Source organism: Poecilia latipinna, unplaced genomic scaffold (genome assembly GCF_001443285.1).
Source record: "Poecilia latipinna isolate Pla-1442-1.1 unplaced genomic scaffold, P_latipinna-1.0 Scaffold2373, whole genome shotgun sequence".
NCBI lineage: Eukaryota > Metazoa > Chordata > Actinopteri > Cyprinodontiformes > Poeciliidae > Poecilia > Poecilia latipinna.
Genome location: NW_015114989.1, coordinates 17,001 through 29,156, shown reverse-complemented (window position 1 = coordinate 29,156; position 12,156 = coordinate 17,001).

Here is a 12,156-nt window from a genome sequence, read left to right as displayed (position 1 = left end):
TGAAGAGTTACCTGTTGGCTAGTTTTGTCTAATTTAAACTGTACTAAGATACTTGTGCTATAATCTAGAATGAAAACAGTTGATTTCTGCTGGTGTTTTGTCTCTTTAAGTTGCAGGTGTTGATGCTTTTTAGCAAAGCTCTTTTGAAGCTTCTCTGTGGGATTTAAAGGTTTTCTACGAACCTTAGAAATCTCTCCTGGGAGATTATTCTGGTCAAAGGGTTAGCGTCTGAACCCTGAACCTAATATCTGATATTTGAGTGTGTGCAGTTGTTTTATTTGCTGTCAGACAGGCTGTGAAACTCCCTGTGATGTGGAAGCTGTGGTCACACGAAGACGTCAGCACTATCTGGCTTCGGCACGGTGAGCTGGAGGCTTTTACCGCCGGCCCGGCCCGGACGCTGACTGTAAACGCCCTCCCGTTAAAATTTACAGGTTTCCTCGGGATAACAGTAAATGTTTTGATTAAATTACTGTTTGACGGCGCGTTGGGCCGTCAGTGGAATTTACGAGCTTGCGTTCAGCGGCTCGGCGCGCGCCGCGCTCATCTCGTTTGGGGGAATTTCCTGCTCGTTTGACACTTCATTTCACAGACCAAAATTGAAAAATTGACAGGAAGACGTGGCGTGTTTGGGAACGGGAACTTTGAAACATCATTTCTAACAAGTCTGGAGGCTCTGCTGTTTGTTTTGGATGAAATATTAAAGTAGGGGTGTTCAAAGTGTGGCCCGCGGGCCATTTGTGGTGCGTGGACTGAGTTTGTGCGGTCCACAAACTGCAGTTTAAGAGTGATACGACTCATCCAGTGGACGTGGTTGATGTAGATGGAGACTTTATTATTAAATCAGGGAAACATTATTATTTACTTGAGTAACTTTTTTTGAAAAATCTACTTTCAGGAGTATTTTTACCAAGCTGTACCTGAGTAATTTTATATGAAGTATTTCTACTCTTACTAATTTCTGGATTTTCTACCCAAAAACAAACTGATTTGGAAACATTTTATTTAGCTATATTTGTTACTTATGTGAGTTATTGTCATTTTCATCCTTAAAATAACAAAATTTCCATTTAATTTCATGTTTAATATTAAATGATAATTTGATCAGTAACCACATAATTTTCAAGTACAGTGCTAAGTATTTCTCTTTTTATAACTGAGTTTTTATAATAGAACCGTGTCCATGCAGTTCTATTGAAAAGCCAACTTTGCTGCATCCAACTCAGGTTTTTTATTTATTTAACAGTTGAATATAGTAAGAGTTTTTAAAGAAAGTTGTTCAATTAAATCCAAATGAATCAGAAAATTAATTTTCTAAAGTGTAAAATCTTTTAAAGTTATGGATCTACAACTTATAAATTTGTTCTATTTTTATTTTTTCTTGGAACTTTTGACTCAATGATTTTGGCACAAAAAGTTTGTGCACCCCTGTTGCCTCACGTTGCCCTAATGTTGCCGCTTTATGGCTTTCTCTGAATCTGAGAACAGAAATTTCCCTTTTGACATTTTTTTCCTGCTTTCATTCAGAAATCAGCTGCTGACGACGACGGGCTCCTCGTCTCTTTTCTTCCCCGCTGCGTTTTCCAAAATAACAAAATGAATAAATAAATGCAATCCTGCCAAGATCAAGGGAGCGCCGTGCGTGTGTGTGTGTGTGTGTGTGTGTGTGTGTGTGTGTGTGTGTGTGTGTGTAGAAGTCGAGGATCTCTCCACTTCCTTGTTTCATTGTACTACGGTGTTGACAGGGGGGTTGCTCAGCCTTCCTCTAGTCCTTCGGTAAACAATGGCAGCAACGCAGGCTGAGGCCTCGCTAATCCGCCCCACTTCAGGGAGCGCAGACCCGGGGGCCGGGATGAGCAGCACGGACCCCCCCTGGCCTCTGACCGGCTCTGATAAGAACCCGAATACTCGGATTTAAGAGTCAGAAAACAAAAGAGGCTTTCATTGGAAGGCAGCAATTCTTTTTTCTACAAATATCTCCAAACATTTTTCATGCTAAAGTTCCAGAAACATGGACAGTTTACAATAGGGATGTCCAAAGTGAGGCCCGGGGGCCATTTACGGCCCTCTGAAGGATTTTGTGCGGCCCCCTCAGTTCCACAATGGAGTAAATCTGGTGCACAAGTTGCTGCAGTTGGACCATTTCTCAACTTTTAGGGGAATATTTTCTATTTTTATCAATTTTTTCTAGACAAATCAATGTTTCTGCTTTCATCTTTGCTTTTGGAGAAACTAAAACCACAGACATCGACTTTCACTCAAACACACATCATCTACAGCTCAAATAAGAAAACAATCAATTACAAAAAGTTTGAAACTGTCTGATAACAAAACTGTTCAAACCCTTTTTTATGTTTTCCATGATTCACAAAAATCTGACTGTAGTTTTGATTTAAATCAAACTTTACATTTTTTGTTCATTATTGTGCAGACGAAGTTGAAAAAGTTTGTTTTAAAGGTGTTCATGTTGTGATGACTTCCTGAAGGCGGCGTCTCAAAGCAGGAGCTTCTTAAAGAGACAGAGACCCTTTTTGATAAATGTAGCATGTTTATAACATCTGAAGGTAAAAAATAATTACTGGATTGTGCTATAAAATGATAAAACGATACTCTAAAACTGGAAAACACAAAATGCTGCACCTTTAAGATAATTTTTGTGGCTCAGAAGCTCTTTAAACGTAATGATTGTTTGGACACAGCTGGTTTATAACATGGTGTCGGATTTAAATGATCTATTTTAATGAAACATGTGAGACATTACAGTTACATTAATGTGTAAATCTGATGTCCTGTTTGATTTTATCAGCAAATTATAAATGTTTTAAATCTTTTGAGCTACGTTAAAGCAGGAGAAGATCTTACATGTGATTTTTTAGTTGTTTCTAATAAACTGTTATATAGAAATTAAAAACAGTAAAGTATATTTACACGTTCAAGGAGTGGGTAGAAGACTCTATATAATCTAAATAAATAACATTTGACAGCCTCATTAAATCGTAACAATAACATAACAACAATAACAGCAGTAATTATTGCTCATACTGATATGCATTGTTTTAAATGATTATTTTATTTTTGGATATTGTTTAATTTAAATGATGCCACATTGAGCTTTAGAAGGAAGAGCAATATTTAAATCACGTATTTAATCCCAAACGATGAATATGTCATGAAATTCTCGATATGCATCAATCAGCCGGTTAGAGATCCGGCCAATTTTCCCTTAAACGTCTCTGATCTTTGATCGGCAGATAAGAAACTGAAAAATCTGACTAATTCCCTGTTCCTTAAATGCATCTAGAGTAAAAATGTAGATATTTTTGCTCTAGAAACACGTCATCCAGCAGCATGTGTTGGATGCCGTTTGTTTATTCAAATCCTGGTAAATGTTATGCAAACAATCATCTTTAGATTTACTTTCTTTGTTTTCTGTTGGTCCTTAGAAATAAAAGATCTGAATTTTTGGGCCGGGTCTGAACTGGAAACTGGTGCCGATTAAAAATATTTAGACTCATCAACCAAATGTTCTCTCAGCCTTCCTGCAGAAGATGAAAATATTTTTGAATGAAGGCCAATAAATAGATTTTTAAGGGGAAGAGTTGTTGAGGGAGGCGAAGAGGAGGATGAGGAAGATTAAAATACAAATGACCATAAGAGCCTCTTCGCCGCCCGGCTGCAGCTTTGAAGCTGTGAAGGCACCTGAAGACAAACGGTTCAGAAGACGCTTTCAAGAGGCGGAAATGTTTAAAAGAAGAAAAAATAAACCCCTTGGATGGCCCCGAGGTGTTTATACCTGTAATTATTCATCCACTTATTTCTTTCCGGTGGAAATGGCAGCAGTAAAAGACAGGTGTGTGCAGAGGAAGCGTGGCTGGTTTGATTATTATTAACTCCGTCTCAGACGTCTTAATAAAACAGCGTTTAGCTCAGGTGTTTTCACCTTTCTGAGCTTCTGACGAGAATATTAAACTGCAAAAACCTTACAGTAACTACAGATTTATATTAATACATATATATTACTATATATGGCTTCAGTTCTGCTTTAAAATAAACACATGATGTGCAGGTTGAATAAAATGAGTTGGGATATTTTCCTAATGGAAAAATAAAGCAAAATAAAACTCCATATATGCTTCATTAAACATAAGGAGGAGTTCATTTCCCATCTTTTTGTCAGACACAGATTAAACTGAATGCTTTTTTAAATGAATAACCAAAGTAAAAGGCAGGTCAGAAATAATTCTAATTAAATATTAGGCAAAGCTGCAATGAAAACAGAGGAAGTCATGAATTTATAGCTGTTTTTATACAGTATTTTACAAAGCTAAGCCAAACATAGGCAGCTAAATCCTATAGCTGCATTAAGAATAATTCATTTAATTTAATTTAATCTTTCTTTAACTAGGACAGAACATCGTGGAGTATCCTCAGCTGAAACTCGAATATAGATTTTATTGTAATTACTATATTTTAGGATTGAGATCGCGTCCCTAAGGTGTGAACGTCATTTAATGGAGTAGGAAACAAGTGACGTGTTGAAAGTTGAGTTGGAGACTCTCTCTCTCTGTTTTGTTTCATGAGTCTCTTTATGATTTTGAGAGAGTGTGAAATTGACAATAAATGAGAGAGAAAGTGGGCCCATTAATCATGGGTTTCCTATTTGAGCGTTCACGTTCTGAGCAGCACGGAAACAGAGAGAAACCGAAACAAAGGAAACTCGACAAGAGGTCAGTAGTTTCAAACGGCAACTCTGTGCCTGGGCCTCCTGCTCTGAACAGTCTTTATGAGCGCTCAGCGTGTGTGTGTGTGTGTGTGTGTGTGTGTGTGTGTGTGTGTGTGTGTGTGTGTGTGTGTGTGTTCAGGATGTTGCACCCAGGTGAGTCACTAGTCCATGGAGTGAAACTTTGCAAAGTTTCTCTGTAGTTTCTTGTTTACAGAGTGAGCTGTCCAGATGTGTGTGTTCTCAGCTCGTAGTTAATCAGTCACAGCAGCGACTCTGTTGATCACAGGTGGATTTAAAAAAAAAAATTTAATCTAATTTTCTGTCGTACTGCAGCTATGATGTGGTGATTACTTTAAAGTAGGAAAGATATGAAGAAATGAAAATGTGAAGAAATTCTCCCATGTGGGTTTCTACTACTTCTAAAAACACTTAAAAAAAAAGGTAGATAATGGCATGCCAGCCCCGTTACCTAACAACCAAAACGGAACTCCAGCCCCGTTTCCTAGCAACCCAAACAGAACTCCAGCCCCGTTACCTAACAACCAAAACGGAACTCCAGCCCCGTTTCCTAGCAACCCAAACAGAACTCCAGCCCCGTTTCCTAGCAACCCAAACAGAACTCCAGCCCCGTTTCCTAGTGACCAAAACGGAACTCCAGCCCCGTTTCCTAGCATCCCAAACAGAACTCCAGCCCGGTTTCCTAGCAACCCAAACAGAACTCCAGCCCCGTTTCCTAGTGACCAAAACGGAACTCCAGCCCCGTTTCCTAGCAACCCAAACAGAACTCCAGCCCTGTCACCTAACAACCAAAATGGCAGTGACGGCAGTTTGGGTTGCAGTTATCTAGCAACCCAAACTGAGTTCCAACATGTTTGGTTAGCTTGTTTTCCTGCTGTACAATGGCTGCTGTGTTTAGCTGATGACTTACCATCTAGAAACTACTTGCTGCATTCCTGTTGGTTGTGCAGGAGGCTCCACTTATGCTCTTCAAAGATGGATCTGTTTGCAGTCATTTTCACGTGCAAAGGCAAACATTTTTGGTAAGTATGCAGACCTATTAAGTAAAGAAAAAAACGTCGCTTGGTTTTATGTCCTAAAAAAGACCAGGGAAGCGGCCATTTTGGGTCCACGGGCAAATTTTGGCCACTTTTCTTGTTTTCACACTTTAACAAGTTCCTTCTTGGGATTTTGGCTTTTTTGTTATCTCTTCTAATCATATCATATAATCAGCTCTTTCCCTATAATTGACTTTATTTTAATCACATTAAGATGGTCTTTCATTGGCGCACCTCATCAGTCAAAAGGAATCAGACTCATAAAGCTAGTGTAGTCACTGTTTTTAGCATCTCAGCAGCAGCATAAATGTTTTAACCAATGTTAGCGGAAAACTCTTGTGAATCCGGTTTTAAAGTATAAGGTTGAATAAACACCTGCAGCTTTCAGAAGGACTTTCTGATGGTACAGAAACCCGTGTACCACTGGAAGCATTGTGTGTTTTGGTCGATGACATCACAAGAGGCTGAAGAATCCGTTTGGTATTAAGGAAACATTTTGACAAAGATACTGAAGTAAATCTTCTTCCTTGAAGGATTTTAAATAATAACATCTAAATAAAGACAGAAAAAGAAAGGAAAACGTACACATGCCCGATGCCACTAGAATCAACCTTGTTTTTAGGAGCTCAGATTTGATCTTACAGTTAAGTTTTTGTGTCTAAACATAGTTTTGTCTGAGGTGATTTCGATGGAGTTTGCAGATAAACAACAGGTGATGGTTGTTTTTGTGGTTGATCAAGTGATTTTCAGGTGATCTTACTCTTCACTAACTTTCTGTGTGGGAGGATTTTTTTAAAGAAACCAGATGAGCTGTGGGAATTAGAGTCTTTTTTCATTTCCTCCATTACTGTCAATAATCACAAAGTTTCTCTAAGCAGTCGCACTGCTTCATCTTTGTTCTTTCCTAAAAATTTACGTTTTCTTGAACTCATAATTTTTTCTTAATGATTAGAAGGGAATCTGCATGTATGAATAAATGAAGCAATAAGCAGTAAATCAATTAATCACATGATAAATTAAACCAACTCAATCATTTCCATTTGCATGATTTATCTTTTTTTCTACCAAAAACTGGATGATAAAAGTCTTCAGTCTGGTGTTTCATCCCATTTTTAAGGACAGTCATGTTTGTTTATTTGTTCTTTCTGTTCTTTTCTTTATTTAGTTTTAATATTTAAAATGACTTCCAGTTCCAGTGTTAAAGGTTTGTTAGAATTTAAAGTTTAATGAAATGTGAGAATGTGTTCTTGGATTATTATTATGCTATCATTTCCATTATGTTCCTGGAAAATGGTCTCAAAACAACAACAACATTATTATTTATCACAATAACTTCTGGGACAATTTATCGTCCAAATAAAGTTACTTATGAAGTCTCTGTAAACAAAATGTTTTTAAAAAATGGCAAGTTGAGACCAAAACACCAAACTGAAAAGTTTTATCATCCAATTCTTGGTGGAAAGGGAGAAGGATAAATCATCCAAGTGATTTATCATGTGATTAATCGGTTTGTTGCTTATCGTGACAGTCCTGTGTGTGAAAGAGCCCATTGTTGTAGTTTCCAAACATGTTAAAACCGATTGTTGTTTTCTGAAACAATAGACGGCGGCGGCGTTCCCTCAGGTTTCCTTCGTTCACGGCGGGACGCTCCAGTTCCTCAGCCTTTGTTTGGGCCGCTCTCTGTTCAGTCAGTGTGATCGCCATATGTGGACATAAAGGACAATTTGCCTTATGTTCTTCCCCTTTGATCTCCTGTGAGGAAGATTTACGACCTGCTTGGAGGAGTGACTTTCTCCATCCACGATCTCAGCATGTCAGAAACCGGCTGGTTTAGCTTATTGAGCTGATTAATGCTATAAAAGAGACATAAAGACTTAAATATAACTGTTTTTATTCCTTTTTGTAATACGCCTACTGCAATAAACGATAATATTATCATTTTGTTAACGGTTTAGTAATGCAAGGGCACATTCTTAAATATCAATAAACTTTAAATTCTAACTCTGGAACTGGAAGATAATTTAAATATCCAAAATAAACAAAACAGACAAGACAACAATATTATTGCTTATCGTGATAAATTATAGGACAGTTTATCTTCCAGCAGAATAATGGCCGGCACACTTAAATGATGTGTGCCTCTAATTAAGTTTGATCAAATTAAAGGTTGTTCTTAAAAAAAGAAATGCCAGATTATACCACTGTCCAGGCTTTTTGGACAAAAAAAGGTATTATGCTCTATCATTGGCGTTTTGATACTTATTCTTGATTTCTGATCTAGAATCTCATTGAAATTGTCCAGAATTGAAGTTGCACACATGAAGTTGTGGTTGTTTTTTTGTTTGGCTGTGCTTCTCATTACCAAAGTATATGTTTTAATTGAGCAGCCTAATAGTAAATATGGGAGTTGTTGGATTGTGTGGACTCTTCATATTGATTTGAGCACTGACTCATACAAAGCTGCCCCAGATATTCGTCTGAAACCACTTCTGAACAAACCCCCACAGCTAGTGCGTTGATGTCAGCAGCTGATAATGTCCCATAATGACTCTTCCTCCCCCAGACCTCAGCCTCTGCAGCTGACCTTTATTATCATTTTAATATGCACTTTATTAAAATAGTCATCATAAAAATAGTCAACCAGAAGCAGAGTGAAACCCCATGGTCCTCCGCCCAGTCCGTGCCCGTGGTTCTGCCCAGACCAGCTGGAGCCTCCACAGCCGCATGGAGCTGCACACATGGCTGCGATCTGAAGCACACACACATTTTCAGCCTCACACATGATGCGATGGAAAGACCAACACCTTCATGTTCTATTTATGTAAACTTACTTAAATACACCATACTGATACTTAAATGATGCGCATGCTTTCACTTCCTCCTTGCTCTTTATTTACCCTGATGTACTGACATACTGACGGACAAAGTGGTGACGTGTTGAGAATGAAAACACTGTCCTATCATAAGTAAGGTGCTCCTAATCAGACATTCTGCAGGTTTCTGGAGGTTTTTACTGAGACTTTTCCAATAATTTTCATGCAAATATATAGACATTCTGTAGCGCGGTCAAGATCCTAAAAAGCTGCTCGCTAACGAAGACTAGCATTGGTTTTAGCTGTCCAGTTGCCACCATAACAGCTAAATCTTAAATGTACAGCTGCTATATAAAAGAAAAACAGACTCAGTGCTTTGCTACTAATTGTTAACACTATGACAAATAGATAACGATGTCAGGAAAAAGTTTGAATCACAAAGGTGCTAGCTTGACTATGAAAACCGTAACATGTGGATGTGCTGTGGAATTCAGTGTGTTTCGGTTCAGTTACAAAATAAAAAGAAAGGCGACCTAAACACCAACTCTGACAGATCATCAGTGTTTATATTAGCTAACCAACCACCACTGTGTTATTTTAGCTAATAGCAGCTGCTCTACTGCTGCTATTAGCTAAGCTATTATTAGGTTATTAGCTAATCTATTAATTTCAAAAATAAACATCGAGCCTGAAAACATAAAACTGTAACAGACTGAATGTCCTGCTCTGTGTGGGAAATGTTTGAGTGTTTTTGGTGTCGAATCCTGATACATAAAGTTGCGTTGTTGTCAGTTGCTATGGCAACGAGTCAGCATACAGCGTAGCTGATATGGAGAACGATAAAAAAAAGAATATGAATGATCTTGAGTTGTTTTATTGTTCATTTTATGGAAGTCCATGGCGTTTCTTCTGTTTTTTAAAAGGTTTGACAGCAGCTGGTTCAGCTTAAATTCAATCAATGCTATTCACTTCACCTGTTAATAATCTGTGAAGGTTGACATCAGTTCCTGTCACCATCAATGGCAAGCTTTGATGCTTTTTCCGCCTCTTTGGGAATGTCTGTTTCACTTTTGTGGTGAGAAATTTGCAGGTAGGAGAACAGGTAAATGGTGAAAAGTAAAAAGGGACAGTCGTTTGCGTAAGCGCTGCATCTGTTTCTGTAATATTTAAGAGTAAAGAGAGGAATTCCCTCTTCAACAGGTTTCCTTGTAAGGAGCTCATTCATGCGTCAAATTGATTTCCTACCTTTGTTCAGACGGTTTAGTCATGCATGCTGAGGTTCTCATCCCTGTGTTTTGTGATCAGTGGAAGCTTTTCCTCTGGTTTTCAGGAGAAAGAGCCCTGAGGCCATAAAGACAGGCAGCACTGACGTACAAACACAGCGAGCACGCAATGGGGGCATGTTTTTCCAATCAGCACTTTATGATGGAGTGAGAAGACTGGTTTCAAATTGTTGTTTGATTTTGGAGACGTTTGGAAACAAGACGAGGATGTGCGAAATGAAAACAAAGCCAAATGATTTTGGCTTTAATGATCACAAAGTTGATGTCATTGACAGCTTGGTGTGTAACAGGAAGCCGTGCAGCTCATAATGCATTTTTTATTCAGTGTTTTCGGTGTGTGAGAAGCTCTTGTGGTAAATCAGCTTGTGTGAACGTTTTCAAACAAGGCCAAACAAAAACTAGAGCAACTCTGATATGCAGTGCACTGTGGTCGGCGTGAGTGTGTGTGAGAGTGTGTGTGTGGGTGTGCGTGACGGCGTAGGTGTTGCTCATAGTACAGGACGTCTATGTGGGAAACACTGTATGCACACCAAGGACAGATGAAAGGGGAAAGGTGGGTGGGCAGGAAGTGAACAACAAAAGAAATGCACCATCTGATTTATCAGATTGGGCCGATCAGATGGAGGAGAAGAAGGGAGGATGGAGAAGGAGGAGAAGAACCGACAGAGGCAGAGAGAGTGATGGAGGGAGAGGAAGAGAACAATGACGGAAAGAGATAAGTGCACTAGCGGAAGGGAGTTAGCAGTAAACAATGAGAAGGCGGTAACCGCGCTGTGCACCTGGTACAACAAAACCACAGCCCCAGTTGAAACAAACGCTGATACCTTAAGAACACCTTTAACCGTTTCACCGCCGCACTCAAGGAAAGGAGCGCGAATCCACGGCTAATCGCTCTGTCAGCGAAAGGAAGAGGACCTCTGAGGTTCTGAGGAGAAATGATTTTCAAGTTTCACTGCTGTCGAAATCATGAAAACGCGTTGAAAAGTGGAGGCCAGGAAAACCAGACAAGTGGATTTCATGTTTTTATGTTTGGTGCGGTTTGCTTTCACTTTGCAAGTGAATGATGTCTGGTAAACAAAACCATGCAGGAGATCATCACTGGACTGAGTCTGCACAAATGTTCAGAAAACTTTCTGCTAGGTTAAAAAGAAACAATTTCACAGTGGAGGAAATTCACATGTGAATAAGTTGTTAAAAGCCATGACAGTCATAATTTAGCCTAGGTGGCGCTAGCGCTCATCATCATCAATCACTGAACGTTTAGTCAAAGTTACGATTCATTAAGCAAATTTAGTTTTGTAATTTCATTTTGCGTTAATGTAAACGGTGCATGTTTCCGACTCGAGTCGGGTCTGTTTTCACACCGGAACCGAACAGAACCAGAGTTAGTCTGGAAGAGAACCAGCTCAACAAGTCGGCCTCGGTCCGGTTGTTCGTGTTCACAGCTGCATAAAAGGTCCAGAGCAACAGGAAACAAACTCTGGGTCATTTGAAGTGGACCAGCAGCGGCCCTGAAACTGGTTTTTGTCCTGATAAATCTGGATTTTTTTTGCCACACCCAAAAAATGAACCCAATGTTGGCTTCACTTCAGAGTTCATGTTTGTTTCTGAATCATAGGATTTCAAACGCATGAATTTGCAGGAATACGTGGACGTGTTATCGCTGCGCAGCTCTACAGCTACTTACTGATGCTTTAGCTTAGCAAACCATGAATTTGGGTTTTGGACCCGAGTGAAGTTTATTCTGGTTTTCCTGAGATGGAGATCAATAAGAGACGCTTGGTTTGACTTTCGGTTTTGTTTAGACGGCTGCTGCTCTACAGCGACACCCAGTGGCTTTAAATGTCACAAATAACAACCTGAAGTTACCTGCTTTACTCTACCTAAAGGTCTGTCTGGATCTCAAATTAATGGAACAACAATTTAATATATTTGACGCCAAATGTGTCAGTTTATGACAGACAAGGAAGAGGAAGAGAAGAACTACTTCTACTCAAGGAAAAGTAAAAATGTATGTGGTAAAATCTCAAGTACTGAGTAACTGATCAAATTATAAATAATCTAACATTTAAAAATCACATTATCAGCTGGACATGATAATGTGAAACCAAAGTGACAGTAACAACAAAAACAGAATAAAACTTTTCCAGTTTCTTTCAATAAAAAAACTGCAGATCTGGTGAGTTTTCTGAAAATCCAGACATTTTACTCAACTTAGAGTAGAAATACTTTATATTAAAATTACTCAAGTAAAGGTGGAGAGTACCGTGTCTTAAATATTC